Genomic DNA, 16,513 nt, shown 5'->3' with positions numbered 1-16,513 from the left:
TAATTTTTATTAATTTGTTTTACAAATCCCCCTGTAATTGCCTGTTTAAATTGAGCTTGGTAGTCTCTTAAATGTGCCTAAAATTTTCTGATATTATTATGACTTTGAGGGATTTTTATTTGTATAATTGTCTCCATGTGTGCAGAAGGAGGGCAGCCTTTTTAAAACTGTGCTCTCTAAGCATCCATGTCATTTGATCAAGGAATATACCTTATTTTACACTTTTTTCTTAGAAAACAATAACTTCTATCTCCTTTGTGTTTAGCTGTCTAAAGCATTGGGTCCAAACCTCTTGAAACACCTTCAGCTCTCATGCTTCCCAAACCTTCATCTCCAAATATATAGATAGATAGATAGATAGATAGATAGATAGATAGATAGATAGATAGATAGATAGATAGATAGATACACACACATATATATATATATGTTAGATTCTTAAGGCTTTCCTTATGTAACCTGTAGATGAGACTCCTTGTCTCTTAAACTAGCTTTTAATAGATGAGTTTATAATATGTGACAGATGTCTAAGGCACAAACATTTAGGATTAACATAGTGTTCTAAAGTGAATTCTTTTGCTGAAATAAACTTAGAAGGGAAAAAAAATCTTACCCAAGTTTCTCTTCCCTGCTAAATCCACAATTCATTTTTACATCATTTCCAAGCTTACAAAGGGCAGTGTGGAGTAGTAGAAAGAACACTGAATTTGGAGTCAGGGTACCTGGTTTAAGTCCTGGCTCAGCTCCTTGTTAGCTGTGTTACCCCAGTGGCCAAGTCACCTGACTTCTCTGAGTGTAATTGTCTTCATCCCTAAATTGATTGAATTGGTCTGTGATTTAGTCCCTTGTCATTCTAGCCCCTCTGAACTTCTCCTTTTCCCTGCAATGTCCAAAACAGGATTCATGTACCCACAAAAACTTTCCCCTTTTCCTAACTTCCTTCCTTTTGTTGGAGACGACATTTTTCTCATCACCTAGGTTTGTAGCCTTTGCATCCTCAGTTCTTCCCTCTCCTTTATCCTCCTTGTCAGTCCTTGATGTTCAGCCTCCACAACATCTCTCACACCTTTCTCCTGCTCTCTGCTTGAATGGCCACCATCTTAGCTGAAGACCTCAGGACCTCTCCCCTTGATCATTGCAGTAGCCTTCTAACTGGTCTCCCGGTTCACAATTTCTCTGCTTTCCAAACTCTCTTCCAACCAGCACAGGTCTGATCATGTTATTCTCTTAAAGAATCTTTGGTGGTTTCCTAGTGCTTCAAGGGTTAAAAAAAAATAGCATTGAAAGTCCTTCACAATCTGGTTCTATCATCCTCTTTTCACAATTTATTTCATATTATTTCACTTCATGTAATATATTTACATTCTAGTCAAACTTTACCCCATGCTGTTTTACCAAACTCAGCATTCCATTTCCTGCCTTTGCACTGTTGAAAAGATTGTTCCCCGTGCCTAGAATTGCTCCTTCCTCATCGCTACTTTTTAGAATTCTTTACCTCCTTCAAGGCTTACTTCAGGAGTCATCTCCTCCTGAAGGTATCTCCTTATCATACTACTATAGTTGTCAGTGTTTTCTCCTTCCTCAAATTAGCTTGCGTTTTATTTGTGTAAGTGTTTTATCTTCCAGTAGACTGTAAACCTCTGGAGAACACACATTATTTTTCATTTGGTATTTATTGAGTATTCACTATAGGAATAGTACTGTGCTATAGATTCTAAAGCAGTATGAGTTCTGCCCTTGAAGAATGTAAAGGAAAAAAAATTGAAAGGGCACTTGAGGTGTTTACTCACACCCCCTCAGATGAGACCTTCACCCCATACTTTACTCAGAAAAACAGGATAAGTTAAAGAGGTGGTGGTGGTGGTAGTTAGGGAGGTTGCAGGGTGGAAAGTTACCTTCTGTATTTAAGAAGGTCATGAGAGGACATCTGGGAATGGGAAGAGATTATGATGGAGGACAGAATATTTAGGTGAAGGTCAGTGTAGAAAGAAATAGAGTGATTGTCACTGAAGTATACTACAGATAACCTGGCCAGAAAGTAGAAATAAATGAGAAAGTAGAATAAATGAGCAAACAGGTCACAGGCATGGCATATAGACCTGATATAAGAATGATAAACGATTTCAACTAACCAGACATCTCTTATAGCTCTCTGCCAAGACCAGTTAATATCTTTTTGTCTTGCCCTAGTGATAATTTCATCCTTCAAAAGGTGGAGGAACCAACAAAGGGAAATTCTCTTCTGGATCTCATTCTCACTAATCTAATTCACAACATTTCTCACTGGTTGCTGAGATGGAAATAAACCATATAAACCTTGAAGAAAAATGATCACTCCATCCTACAGCATGGTAGAGGAAAGGAAATCCAGGCATAGTCTTGACATGCACCCTAGATTTTACAAAAATATTTCAGCTGTTTTAGTAGAAAAGCAATTGGTCCCATGGACTAAATTGCTGCAATGGGAAGTCAGCCCAAGAGGGATGGAAGATGCTCAAGAATGAAATTCTGAAGACCCAATGAAAAGTAATTAAGAAAAATGCCGTTTGTGTGAAGAGATCAGTGTGGACACACAGGAAACTCATTAGATTTTTAGAAAGACATGTACAGAATGGAAGCAAAACCAGGTAACAGAGGATTAATATAAGAATGTGGCATGGCCCTGTAAAAATACTGTCAAAAGACTGCTGAAGATGATAATGAACTGAGGCTGATAGGAAAAAAAAGTACAGGAAATCAAATGGGATGAGTTTTTTAAAGTTATCTTGGTAGAAAAAAGAGCACTAAAGGAAGGATAGAACCAGTTGTTAAAATTTCTGTGTGAACATTTACACTTCAGAAATTAGCAAACTACAAATCAGTGTTTGAGTATCGTTTTGTTATATAAATTTAAGAATGTGATGGAGAAAATGTTTATAATACAGATTGAATTTTAAAGTATGATGTGATATAGATATAGATATAGATATATATCTTTCCCCCAGAGAGCTACTTGTTAAAAAATTTATCAGCACACTACTGGACAGGACCCTTGTCTGGGGTGGTTGGGGCAATGATAACTAATGACAGAGAATGTGGAGCTGTTGAATTCTTGTTTTTGCTTGTTTCTTTCTACCAGAAGTGAAAAAGGGGAAAATGGCTAACAGTTGATGCCTAAGAGAAACAGGGAGATAGTGCAAAGAGCTTCTAGATGCCCTTGAATTGAAGTCACTTAGGGCAGAAGAACTACAGGTCAGTGATCTTAAATTAAAAAAAAAAAAGATTAGGAAAATTTTAGAACATTAAAGAGACAGCTGGTGAGTATCTCAAAAGAGAGGCGATTACAAAGAACAGGTACTAGATGACCACTTGTTGGATATGTTATAGTGAGGATTCCTTTTGTGTATGTGGTATGTGGGATAGACAGCCCTGAAGTCCCTTCAAACTGGTTCTGTGGAAATAGAGCCCATTTATTATAATCTTCCTCTTCTCCCCTGTTCTGTATTTCAGAATTCTCAGAATCCCCATTCTGTATTCCTTTGTTCAGTCTCATGAAAAGGTAGTCCTTAGTCAACTTAATTTCCTACTCCACATCCTTTCTCACTCTAATTTTCAGTCTTCTTCTGGCTCCTTCCCAACTGACCACAAATATGTTCAAGTCTTCCCCATTCCTAAAAAAACCCTTCACTTGATCCTACCATTCCCTCAAAATTTTGTCATATATCTCTTTCTTTCACAGCCAAACTTATAGAAAAAGCTTTCTAAACTTTCTGTCCTCTCAATCTTTTCTTTCCCTTTTAACAATCTGGTATCCAGTTTCATCACTCAAATGAAACTGCTCTATCCTGTGTTACTAATGATCTCTTTATTGACCACTGTGACCTTTTCTCTGTCCTAATTTCTCCTCCCGGGGTTTTTGTGACGTGTCTTTCTCCTAGTTTTGCTCCTACCTGTCTAGTCTCTCATCAGTCTCCTTTGCTAGATCAGCATCATTACCCTCAGATCCAGGTGGAGGTAATCCGAGGCCCAGAGCCCATGAGCTCCAGGAATTGAAGCCCCCTACAGAGTAAGCAGTCCTGCTTTCTGCCTGGCCTCCCCAGCCATCACTGAGGAGAGCAATTCTAGTGAAGAAAGGACACATCATCCTCACCACCAGCACCACCAGCTGCCAACTAAGTGCCACTGATGTTCAGGTAAGCCAGAGCCCCAGAAGTAACAGTTCTTCCTAAACCACCAATCCTGCTCTCAGCTTGGCCCTGTCACTGTTGTCCAGGGTAACATTGCCTATGGAGATGTGACCTGTCAACTTCCTCTCCAGGTGCTACAGCTCCCCCATCCCACCACCTCCGTAGCAGCCACAGCTACTGAAGACCTGGAAAAGAAAGTCTTTGCCAACAAAGTCCTGGTGATTTCCAAATGGTTCAGCATCAGAAATGGATATGGTTTTGTCCATAGAAATGGCATTAAAGAAGATGTATTCCCATCTGCTTTGCTGCTGCATCCTAAGGATCACTGGACCCATCCATCTAATTTGTAACTGAAACTTCCTGTATACTTGTGTTATCTTTCTCTATCAGTGTGTGATATGCGTGAGAACAGTAACTGTCTTGCTTTTCTATTCATATCCCTAAAACTTAACCCAGTGGTTTGTACCTGTTGTTTGACCTTCACTTTTGAAGAGTACCACCACAGGTGATGTCTTGATTTGAGTGTGAATTGAATTTAAGTGAGGCAAAATTGGGCAAAGTCATCAGCTTCACTCTCTCTTCCTGAGTCATCTAAGTCCAGTGACAAGACAAAAGTCAAGACGACTTGTGATGGCCTGGGATGCAGTGAATGACTTTGGACGTCTTCAGTGCCTGACTAAGCTGTAAGAGCTCCACAGCACCTGCTTCAGCTGCCTTCATGGCTGTTGGAACAAATTGTTCTCATCCACCCATTCTGCTGGGAGCAGTCTTCACTTGCTTGGGATGGACATCCCCATGATTCACCCACAGGTTTGAGGTCTGTCAGTTACCCTCAACCTGGGTTAGCCTGTCTGCTGAGATGGTTTACTGGGGTGTGGCTGTGGTGCATGCTATAGCTTCTTGGAGTCCCAGTTGCAAGTTGAGTGCCAGGTAGACTCCAAAGGTGGATGAATAACCCTGAAAAGGGCTCGGTAATCCCTCATGTCACATGCTACTCCTCCCTGAACACCCCATACAACCCAATTTGTACCTTGTAAGTGCTTAACTTCATTCATTCATTCACTCACTTGTCATCATCCATGTCCAGTCTCTATTTTTGAGTGTACTCCGTGGCTCTGTCCTACACCCTCTTCTTTCTCTTGATTATCTCATCCACTTTTATAGATACAACTATCATCTGTAGGCAGATAGTTACCTTATAGTTAACTAATATGCATTTATTTGTATTTATTGAGGCAGCTAGGTGGTACAGTGGATAGAGTGCTAGGCCTGGGGTCAGGAAGAGCTGAGTTTTTCAAATCTAGCCACAGACATTTACGAGCAAAATGACCCTGATTAAGCCACTTAAACTCTGCCTCAATTTTCTCACCTGCAAAATGAGGTTAATAGTTGTAGCATATGAAATTCCAGGAGACAAAGTCATAGGTATTAGAACTCAGTTTATTAATGAGGCTGGTCAATAATCAATAAATTGATGGTCAAGTGATCTCTCTTGGTGAGCAAAGATGAAAAGGGCGTCTCAGTGCCACCTTAAATCAGATGTTTTCTTTCTGACAGGGACCTCCCCTGATAAGCAAAAAGCAACCCTGATTGGTTGACATTTAAGGAGGGGGTGGGTTTTGAGTCTTCATTCCCCTCCCCATTACATCATCTTTAAGGGAGGGAAGTCAGCTGAGGAACAAGGCCTTAAAATGAGATTTAGCAGCCTCCAGCAATCTGGGAAGGAAAAACTACTCTATTCTGGCTTGATTTCTCCTTTGAGAGCTAGGTCACCCCAAATGCTAATGATGGGAACAAAGTCATGGGAGTAGCTCTTGGTAGCTCTTGAGGTCAGTTTAGTTACTGTTTACAGGGCAAACAGAAAGGCCCAGCCTCTCCCTTGGGGAGCAGGAATATGATGACATTCCTCAAAATGGACCAAGTGGGTTTTCTCTGTAAACTCATACAAGAGATGGCTTTTTGACAGAAAAGGAAATATTACAAATTAATAATCAAATGATAATAGCATTAAAATTAATTTTCCTCATAATAGCACCTACCTTCCATGGTTCTGGGAGAGAGGGCTCCAAGTCTGCCCTTATTCATGAAGCACTCCATGGAATCTCTGGAGCCTTTGCTGATTTGTTTTTTGAAATCTGTTCTATGACAGTTACTTAATTTTTTTTTAAGCCTGGCCCATGCTTTCACAAGCACAGGGAAATCCCTAGTGAGGAAGCTAACTACCAAGGTAGAATGTATGCTTATGTGTGTGTGGATTGTTTCATTCTTTACATTTGCATCTCCAGCACCTAACACAGTGCCTGGCACATACAAGGTCTTTAATAAATGCTTGTTGATTGGGAGTTGGAAAGACCTGGGTTCACCTCCTGCCTCTGACATAAGTGATTCTGGGTAAGTCACTTAATTTCTCAGTTGTACAGGCTACTCTCTAAACCTTAGGTTGTAGAACCATTTTAAATATATCTTGGTAGTTAGCCTGCTAATTGATCTTCAGGGATTCAGAGCATCCTGAGGCTTTAGGACATCTTTTCTCTAATGCTCTTTGCTCAATCCCCAACCAGTTGTGACCCCACCCATTGTTAGGAGCCAATGACTAGTGCCCAAGTTCCATTTAACCACAATACCAATTTGCTTTACAAAAGGATATTTACTAATAAAAAAAATTTTAAGAAAAGGAAAAGGGGAAAGGAATAAACTTTATATAGTATTTACTATATACTATTGTATAAGTACTTTTTATAAATTCATCTTATTTGATCCTCACAACAACCCTACAAGGTGGGTGCTATTAATATCTTCATTTTTCACTTAAGGAAATGAAGTCAAACAGTGGTTAAGTGACTTGCCCAGACTCACACAGCTAGTAATATCTGAAGCTAGATTTGAAATTAGCTCTTTTGAACTCCAGGCCTAGTGCTCTATACATTGTGTCACCAGCTACTGCTTTCCACTTTAAAGACATAGCCACGAAAAAGCATGCAAACATTTTACTCAGTACGCTGGTCCCTCTACTATCTCAGCTCCTGGAGAAGTAGGCTCAAAACTATGTTCTTTTCCTACATAGAAATGGTCCCATCAAGTTCATGTCCAAAGGCAGCATCTCTTCGGGATGAGTTCTTGTCTCAGCTACTGCTGGCTTAGTGACCCAAAGGTCCTCCTGAAAGTCACTCGTTAGCAAGCCATTTCTGGGCTAGCTGAATTAGCTGGCCTGGACTCTGACTACCAGATATCTCACTCTTCTCACTTTTTAAAATGCCCAAGGGAGAGACACAATTCCATTTCCAGAATGTGATAAGCAAATGAATCACCAAAATCCCTGAAGAGTGAGTGAAGCAAAAGAGAGATTAGCTTAAACTGACTGGTCTTTTTTAATGCTTCTGTGGCCAGTCCAAAAGCTTTCTCCTCAACTAGTGTTTAGCTAACTTGAATCAGTTATAGAATGCTTATGCATGTTCCTCCTCTCTAGGTCCTGTCCCTACACAGGTCAAGACAACTCTTCCAGAAACAGGTTTCTAAGGTTCGTCGCATGAAGAGATGACATCCCAGGTGCTCTGCACATGTACCAGACTCCCAGTTCATCACGCTGAAATCTGCCTCCTATTGCTTCTTGTACTCCGGGGTCAAATAGAACAAACAAGTCTATGTATTTGCCTGCATATACTGCTAAACCTTCTCTTTTGTACCCTAAACATTGCTTGTTGCTTTATCCAATCCTAATATGGCAAAGATTTGGGGGTCTTCACCATCCTAGTTGTCTTCCTCTGGATATTCCAACTTACTTCTTGAAAATATAGTTCCCAAAATTAAACACAGGTCTTCAGATGTAATCTGACCAAGGCAAAATATTCCATTCAATCTCTTCTCTAGCAGATTGACTCCTCTTTCAACCGTACTCATTACCTCTTCAGTCCTTACCTATCTACTGCTGCTTTTCCTGCTGCCTAAAAGCAAGCCTATGTCTCCCCCATCCTTAAGAAAGATATTTGGGGGCAGCTAGGTGGCGCAGTGGATAGAGCACCGGCCCTGAAGTCAGGAGGACCTGAGTTCAAATCTGTCCTCAGATGCATAACACTTGACACTTACTAGCTGTGTGACCCTGGGCAAGTCACTTAACCCTAATTACCTTTAAAAAAAAGATATTTGATCTTTCTATCTCCATTAGCTATCATCCTTTATCATTCCAATCCCACCTTTCTGCAGTAATGCAGCATGGCATCAGCATTGGATAAACTAATTAAGAGAGTGACATGCAAAATGTCCCAGGTTTGGCTGGAAACTCAGGTAACAAAAATAAATGCAAGGTGATTAGGGAGGAAGGGCACTAGCAAGTGGGAGGATCAGGGAAGGTTTTGTGAGGAAGGTGCTTGAGGTGGATCTTGATTGAATTGAGTGAATCTATGAGGCAGAGGTGGAAGGGAATTACATTCTGGGTCTGGGGAACAGCCAGTGAAAAGGCAGGAAGACTAGAGACTGAGTCCCATGTTTGAGGAACAGGAAGACTAGTTTAGCTGAAATGTAAGGTGTTGGAAGAGGAATCGTATATAATGTATAATAAGTCTGTAACGTTAAGTTTGGGCCAAACTGAGAAGTTTTAAAAGCCAGACAGTGGAGCTTATAACTATGCATTGTCCTGTTTTGTTTTGTTTTTTCACTTCATTCCATATCAGTTCAAAAGAGGTCTTCCCACATTTCTCAGAATTCTTCATGTTCATCATGTATTATGATATTCTCCTAATTTTTCTCCCAGCTTTTCCTCTCTGTCTATCTTCCACCCAGCTGCCAAAATGATCCTTTGTTTTTGTTTTTAATTTTTATTCATTTTTAACATTAATTTTGAAAACATTTTGAGTCCCAAATTCTCTCCCTCACCCATTTAGAAAGCAAGTAATATATATTTCAATTGTACATGTGAAGACTTGTGAGACATTTCCATATTAGTCATGTTTTAAAAAAAGCAAGGAAAATTAAGTGAGAAATGCATGATTTCAATCTGCACTGAGCTGTTCATCAGTTCTCTCTGTGGGATTGGATAGCATTTCTCATAGTGTGTTGTTTGGAATTCACAGTTGATCATTGTTACCATATCGTTGTTACTGTATACAGTGTTCTTGTTGTGCTCACTTCACTTTGCATCAGTTCATAAAGGTCTTCCCAGGTTTTTCTGGAATCATTCTGCTCATCATTTCTTATAGCACAATAGTATTCCATTGTAATCATATGCCACAATTTGTTCAGCCATTCCCCAATTGATGGGCAACCCCTCAATTTACAATGCTTTGATAACCACAAAAAGGGCTGCTATAAATATTTTTGCACATATAAGTCCTTTCCCTTTTCCCTTGATCTCTTTGGGATACAGGCCTAGTGGTATTGCTGGATCAAAAGGTATGCAGAGTTTGATAGCTCTTTCAGTATAGTTCTAAATTGTTCTCCAGAATGATTGGACCAGTTCACAACTACACCAACAGTGTATTAGCATATCTATTTTTCCACATTCCCTGCAATGTTTATTATTTTCCTTTTCTGTCATGGTAGACAATCTGATAGCTGTGAGGTGGTACCTTAGAGTTGTTTTAATTTGTATTTCTCTGATAAATAGTGATGTTGAACATTTTTTCATGTGACTAATGATAACTTTGATTTCTTCTGAAAACTTCCTGTTCATATCCTTTGATCATTTATCACTTGGGAAATGGTTCTTATTTTTGTAAATTTGGCTGAGTTTTACACACACACACACACACACACACACACACACACACACACATGATGCCTTTGTCAGAGAACCTTTCTGTAAAGAAATTTTCCCCAGTTTCCTGTTTTCCTTCTAATCTTGGCTGCATTGGTTTTGTTTCTACAAAAACATTTTTAAATTCCTGTAATAAAATTATTCATTTTACTTCCCATGAACCTCTCTGTCTCTTGTTTGGTCATAAAATCTTCCCTTATCATAATAGTGGTATTAATGGTCATGCTTGACTCTGATTTTATTGATGCCTTCTAGTTTATCCCCATTGTAAACAGTGTTTGCTCTTGGTTTTAGATATGTTACTTATAATTTTAAGATATGTTCCATTTATTCCTATGCTTTCTGGCATTTTCAATAGAAATGAGTATTATATTTTGTAAGAAGCTTTTTCTGCATCTATTGATATAATCATTTGATTTTTGTTGTTTTTGTTGTTGATGATTGATCATACTTAAAGTTTTCCTAAAGTTGAGCTAGTCCTACATTCCTTGTAAAAATCCTACTTGGTCACATTGTTTGATCTCTGTCATATATTGTAATTTCCTTGCTAATATTTTATTTAAAATTTTGCATCGCTATTCATTAGGGAAATTGTTCTATAGCTTTCTTTCTCTGTTTTTGCTCTCCTTGCTTTACGTATCAAAATCATATTTGTGTCATAAAAGAAATTTGGTAGGACTACTTCTTTACCTATTTTTTTCAAATAGAGAATTGGGATTAATTGTTCTTCAAATGTTTGATAAAATGCACTTGTAAATCCATCTGATATTGGGGATTTTTTTCTTAGGGATCTCATTTGTGGCTTGTTCAATTTCTTTTTCTAAGACAGGGTTAAGTATTCCATTTCCTCTTCGGTTGATCTGAGCAATTTATATCTTTGCAAATCTCCATTTCACTTAGATTATCAGTTTTACTAGCATGTGATTGGGCAAAAATAACTCCTTGTAGTTGCATTAATTTTATCTTCATTGGTGGTGCAGTCATCCTTTTCATTTTTGATACTGGCAATTTGGTTTTCTTCTTTTTTTTAAATTAATGAATGGTTTATCTATTTTATTGTATGTATGTGTTTATAAAACCAGCTCCTAGTTTTATTTATTCAATAATTTGATGTTTTTTTTTCTTCTCTTTCAATTTTATCGATCTCTCTTTTGATTTTCAGGATTTCCATTTTGGTGTTTAATTGGGGATTTTTAATATGTTCTTTTTCTCTTTTCTTTTTTTATTTGCATGCCCAATTCATTGATCTGCTTTTTCTCTCTTTTATTGATATATACATTTACATTTATAAATTTTCCCCTAAGTATTGCTTTGGCTGCATCCCACAAATTTTGGTAGGTTGTCTCATCATTATCTTTAATGAAATTATTGATTGTTTCTATGATTTGTTTTTTGACCCACTCATTCTTTGGGATTAGATTATTTAGTTGCATTTAATTTTTAACCTATGCTTCTGTATAATTATAATTTTTGTTCCAGTATTATCTGAAAGGAATACATTTAATATTTCTGCTCTTCTGTATTTGTGAGGTTTTTGTGTCCTAATATATGGTCAATTTTTGTGAAGGTGCCATGTACATCTGAGAAAAAGATATCCTCTTTCCTATTCCCATTCAGTTTTCTCCAGAGTTCTATCATGTCTACCTTTTCTAAAATTATATTAATCTCCTTAACTTTTTTCTTATTTATTTTATGACTAGATTTATCTAGCTTTGAGAAGAGGAAGTTGAGGTTCCCCCACTAGTGTAGTTTTGCTGTTTCCTCTTCTCAGCCATCTAACTTTTCCATTAAGAATTTGAATGCTATGCTTTTTGGTGCATATGTTTAGTATTGCATATATCTTTAGTCATTATTTATGGTACCTTTTAGAAAGATGTTGTTTCCCTGCTTATCTCTTTTAAGTCTTTTTTTTTTCTTTTGCTTTGCCTAGAGGTCATGATTGCTACCCCATTCCTTTTTTACTTCAGCAGAAGCATAATAGATTGTGCTTCAGCTCCTTATTTTAACCCCATGTGGCTTTCTGTTTCAAGTGTGTTTCTTGTGAACAACATATTGTTGGATTCTGGTTTCTACTCCATTCTGCTATCCACTTCCATTTTATGAGTGAGCTCATTTCACTCACATTCACAGTTATGATTACTAACTGCATTTCCCTGCATTCAATTTTCTTCTGTTTATCTTTCTCTCTTTTTATCCTGTCCCTCCTCAATTAAAAAAATCCCCAATTAAACACAAAAGTCTATTTTGCTTCTGAGACTGCCTCCCTTAATCTGCCCTCCACTTTATCACACACCCCTCTTTCTCTTATCCCCTTCCCCTACTTCCCTGTTGGATAACATAGATTTCTACCCCCAAATGAGTGTGTATATACATTCTTTCCTCTTTGAACCAATTCAGATGAGAATGAGTTTAAGTGTTACCCTCTCACCTACCCCTCACCATTTCTCCTCCACTATAAAGCTGTTCCTTGAGTGATTTTTCAGCATGAGATAATTTTCTTTCTTCCTCTCCTTTCCCTCTTCTCCCAATGTATTCCTTTTTCTCACCCATGTATTTTTAAAAATATCATCCCAACATAATAGAATCACTCTCATGCCCTCTATGTAGAGTCCTTTTAACTGCCCTAATATTTATAAAATTCTTAGAAGTTACATGTATCATCTTCCTGTATAGGAATATAGCTTATCTATATTAAGTACCCTCTCCATGGAACTGTGACCCAGAAGTCGCTGTAGGCAATGGAGTTGCCAGATAATGTAGTCTTGCACCCATTGATGGCACAGGGGTCCCCTGTGATCTCTGTCTGACTTTATCCCTGTTCCCCTTATCATCATCTCCGGCATGGTAACTCTTGGAGGCTCCAGAAGCTGCTGCTGCTGCTGCTGCCACCTTCAATCCTGGCCCTTGGCCAGTATTGCTGCTATGCGGGGTCTGGGCCAGCCTCTATCATAGTGTCACAGCCTTTTCCTTCTGACCTCCTAAGCTGTCTCTCACCCTGACCTTTCATTGGCTCTGCCACTCCAGAATCCAATTGGAGGCCTTATTTTAAAGTTGTTTGAAGGGGAATGTTGGGAAAGCTCAGCTGTAGTGCTACTTCTACTCTGCCATCTTGGCTCTGACCCTGAAAGTCTAGCCAAAATTATCTTTGTAAGTCACAGGTCTGGTCATGTCACTCTTCTCCTCAAAAGTCTTTTACTGACCTTACTGAACTCCCTGTTACCTCCAGAGTAAAATACAATTTTCTTAGCCTTGCATTTAGAGCCATCTATGATCTAGACCTGCCTATCTTCCTAGTCTTCTTTCATAATACTCCCCTTCCAAAACTTCTAAATAGGTCACCCAGCCTTATGCTACTAGTTCTCTAAACTCAGCATTCCATCCCTTGGCCCTTTAGTTTATTAAAAACTATTCCTGATCCCCATTTTTCAAAAGAAAGTTGAACACATACATAACATGCTCACACACAGAGAGTGTGATACAGAAATGTACCAGTTCAACAGAGAAACATGTAGGGATTGGAGTTGGAATGGCATTGTTAAGAGTGACAGGTTAAAAGAAAAAAAAAAAAGAACGAGGATCTAAGAAGTTAGCCTGCAGTTGGGGAATATTCTGAACCCTGCTGAGATTTTGGGTGGGGTGGTTGACCCTCCTTGGTCTTGAGCTGGATTTCTTGCATTTTTGTGGGAACTTCCCCCTCTTGAGGTTAAGCACCCTATACATAGATCTTTGAGATTCAGAGGGATGGACCTTCAGAGCCCTTTCTAGTATCTCAGGACAGAGTGCTAGGTACATTGGAGCCAATGAATACCTTGAAAATCTCTATCTTATTGTGACCATGCTACACTGGTTGCTGCTGCTGCTGCTTCTAGTAACTTCCAAAGCCCCTCTTCTGGGTTTCTGTGGAGCTTTCTGAACACCCTGGGGCTTTTCTTTCTTTCTTTCTTTCTTTCCTTTTTTTTTTAAGTACGGGAAGTCTTCCACTTTTGCTGCCAGATACCGAGCCTTGAAGACTACATATTTCCTATCTCTTGTCATGCTGGTGCTTGCTTTGCTGGATGACTGCTCCTTCCTGTCGTCCATGGCCTTCTGGCTTACTTTTTATGTCATTCTGGGGTAGAAGAAGTTATTTACTTATCTCTTCATTGAATTTCTTGACCACTCTTGTCTAGTATGGATTTCAGGGTTTTACTGAAGGAGGTATATGGGAGCTGGGAAGTCTGTCTTCCTTTAGAAGACCGTGTAACTCTGCTTCACTTAAATCCAGTTCACTGGTGAATCAAGACATCACCCATTGGTCCTCTTTGAGAATGAAGGATGAACAACAACAAATGACCAGTTTGGCAGGAAGTGGTAATGTTGGCTTTGTTATCAATTCCTAAAGTGCAAAAGTATGTGGTCAAGGTGGTAGGTTCAGAGTGAGGCTGGCTGGAGAATGGGATTTGCATAGTGGCTGGGCAGATGAACGAATGAATGAAAAATAATTTATTTAATAATTACCATGTACAAAACACTATACTAAGGGCCGGATTCAAATAGAAAAAGTAAAACAACATCTGCTCTCAAGGAGCTCACTTCCTAATGGGGAAAGAAAAACCATATAGGTTTCAGCTACAAGTCAGAAAATCTTAGTAGTCCTTAGGGTTCAATGGCAAAGCATATGGTAAAGCATCTTCTTTAAGTTTATTTCTACTGATTAAAAACCACATCCATTTCTGATGTTGAGCCATTTACCAGTGTCAAAGACTTTGGTATTGAGAACTTTGTATTCTGGGTATTTAGTAGCTGTGGTTGCTGAGGAAACAGGTGCTGCAGCACTTACAGAACTAGTTGATAGATCAAGATTTCCACAAGGGTTATGTTTATAGGAACTAGATTTAGAACAATTAGAACAATCCTTGGTCCTGCCTGATCTAGTCTTGAAGGCAGACTTTTTTGTAGTCCCCGGGGTCTGGCTAGTTATAGAAGGTTGTTTGAGGTGCTCACTCTCTAACCCTTAACCCTTAGTTTACTATATAAATAGATTATCTCTCTCAAGGTCAGGGCTCAGGAGGCTCCTGGAGTGGGGGCAAGTGTGGAAGAGGAGGATAAAGACACCAATCCCTGTCCATACCCTTTGATCCACAGATCCCACAATAATGCACAAATATGCCATAGAGTCTAAAGAAAAAAGATTCTGTATGTGCCAAAATATTAATATCAGCCCTTTTGGGGTAATAAGGAGCTAGAAACAAAATGAGTGCCTGTAGATTGGGGGATAGTTAAATAAACTGTAGCATGTGAATTTAGTGGAATATTACAATAACAAAAGAAACAAATATGAAGAATTCAGAGGATAAGAAGACATATGAACTGATGCAAAGTGAAGTAAGTAGAACCCAGAAAACAGTAGATAGTGACAATATATTTACATTAGTAAATGGGAAGAATAAAACAAACTGAACATCACTAATTATAATGATTAGGCTTTGACTAGGGAAGAGTTAAGAAAACGTAGTTCCAGGTCTTCACTGGGTATGTGGTCTAATGTATTGCTGGACTGCCCTTTTTTTCTTTCATTTAAAATTTTTGTTATGAGGGGTGGTTCAGTGGAGAACGGATAGGGAGAGGATGTGGTTGGATATGAATGTTATATTTTAGAATGATATCAATACAAATACAATTTAATTTTTTTAAATGTACACAATTCAGGGAGAGGAACCAAGATAGTGGCACAGCAGGAAGTACAGCCAAGCTCTCCTATAACTCTTCCACAAAGATCTAAAAAGAAAAAGTCAAAACTGGGTTGGGTTTTTTTTTTCAGTCTAAGTTAGCATAGGCTGATAAGTCTATGGACATTGAGGATAATATGTAGCCAGGAATAACTGGGTAAAACATTACAGCACAGGGACTAAAAGAAGGATGAGGCTGTGTGTGGACCTGACCTTGTGCAGGGAATAGGAACAGGTGCCAGTTGATAGCTCTGTTACTTACAAATTAGTTCTGAGTCACAGATCCAGGGCAAACTGAGGAGGGGAGATGTATTTAAGAGTACAGCATGGGGATTGATAGCAGACCCTAGACTTTATACTGAGCAGAGAGCAAATTCAGAAGCAAACAGTAGCTATGTGGCTCTGATCCCAGGGGGAAAAAAAAGTAGCATGCGGGGGGGGGGTTCCTCAATTCTGTTCTCCAGCCTGGTCTGGAAACCTCTAGCAAAATAACCATGCAGCAGATCCAGACTAAAGAGGAGCTTGCAGTGTAGTCACTGTGAACTAGCAGGTCTTTCCAAATGACTTAGTAGTGTCTGAGTTTAGCATCAGTCTACTGGAACTCCAATCAGGGTAATCTCATAGGTGTGTTCCTCAGACCCAAACACAAGTCAGATACTTAACTGAGCTCAGAAGAGGTGGGCAGCAATCAGACTCTGCCCTAGAATAGATCACCTTGGGAGCACTGAAAGCTTGCCTCAGCCTGAGCTATATCTGAGATCCTTTAATAACACAATCCTCAATGCCCCAAGAAAGTAGTAGCAAGAATCTAAAGGACACGAGTTTGGCCTAGACACTTCTTAATCCGTTCCAGTTCCTCAAATGTATTTACCTTTCTGTGTTTCTTTTGT

The sequence above is a fragment of the Phascolarctos cinereus genome, unplaced genomic scaffold (assembly GCF_003287225.1).
Source record: "Phascolarctos cinereus isolate Bilbo 61053 unplaced genomic scaffold, phaCin_HiC Scaffold_5;HRSCAF=322, whole genome shotgun sequence".
In the NCBI taxonomy this organism is placed as follows: Eukaryota; Metazoa; Chordata; class Mammalia; order Diprotodontia; family Phascolarctidae; genus Phascolarctos; species Phascolarctos cinereus.
The sequence above is the reverse complement of the archived record's forward strand: the minus strand, read 5'-3'. Positions refer to the sequence as shown.